Genomic DNA, 959 nt, shown 5'->3' with positions numbered 1-959 from the left:
CACCCCGCCCCCCCCCCTGGTTTGCAACCCCCCCACACAGCACACAGCCCCACCCCCAGAGGGCCACAGCTCCTTTCCCACAAAAGGGTCCCAGTGCCCAGGGTCCCAGGCACCCTGGAGGGCTACAGCCCCTATCCCCACAGGACCCCAGCCCCCCTGCCCAGGGCCCATAGCTAATCTTTAACAGCAGCAGTAGCAGGGGCCATGCACCAAGCCCAGCCTGGTTCTGCTGGCCCTGGGGTTGCTCTTGCTGCCCAGCTAGGTCTTGTGGCAGCAGGACCCAGTGCAGCATACGAGGACCATGTGCCAGGCCCAGCTGGGTCCTGGGGCCCCTCTGCAGCCCAGCCAGGCTGGGCCCAGATCCCCGAGGCTTGCTAGTTTGGCTTTGCACTGAAGCCGGGGTGGGGGGGGGCGGTGTCGCACAGCTCTGGGAGGTGCACACAGGAGCTGCGCCTCCCGGAGCCCTGTGACCCACTCCAATGCAAAGCCGGACTAGCAAGCCACATGGGGCTGGGCCAGGTCCTCACACCTCCACAGGCACAGGGGGCAGAAGTGGGAGCCAGCCCTGGGGCCTGGCCCATGCCGACAGGAGCTGGCGTGTCACGCAGTTCCCACATGCCATGTTGGGTCCTTCCTATAGCTGCAAGACGAGCAGCTCCAAGGCTGGCAGGACCCAACTTGGCTCCGCGTGGTCTCCGTGCGCCGGGCCGGGGAAAACGAGCCACTTGGGGCTGGCAGGATGCAGCTCAGCTCCACGTGGTCCCCATGCACCGGGCCAGGGGCATGAGCCACCTGGGGACTGCGCAGCTCATGCTGCCTGGCCCAGCCCAGTGCAGTGCACAGAGACTGGGTGGAGCCAAGCTGGGTTGTGCCGGCTTTGGGGCTGCTCATGTCAGGCAGCATGAGTAGCCCCAGACCAGCAGGACCCGGCCTGGCTCCACGCGGGTGCCGCGTGCCCG

At 67.3% G+C, this 959-nt stretch overlaps 1 long non-coding RNA gene across 1 annotated transcript in view; it reads right to left on the bottom strand.

Moving 5' to 3' along the window:
* Positions 1-959, bottom strand: part of LOC102383023 — a 4,140-nt gene that overhangs the window by 2,408 nt on the left and 773 nt on the right. The window lies entirely within an intron of this gene.

The sequence above is a fragment of the Alligator sinensis genome, unplaced genomic scaffold (genome assembly GCF_000455745.1).
Source record: "Alligator sinensis unplaced genomic scaffold, ASM45574v1 scaffold116_1, whole genome shotgun sequence".
NCBI classification, from domain to species: Eukaryota; Metazoa; Chordata; order Crocodylia; family Alligatoridae; genus Alligator; species Alligator sinensis.
This window is presented reverse-complemented; position numbering and strand designations above follow the sequence as displayed.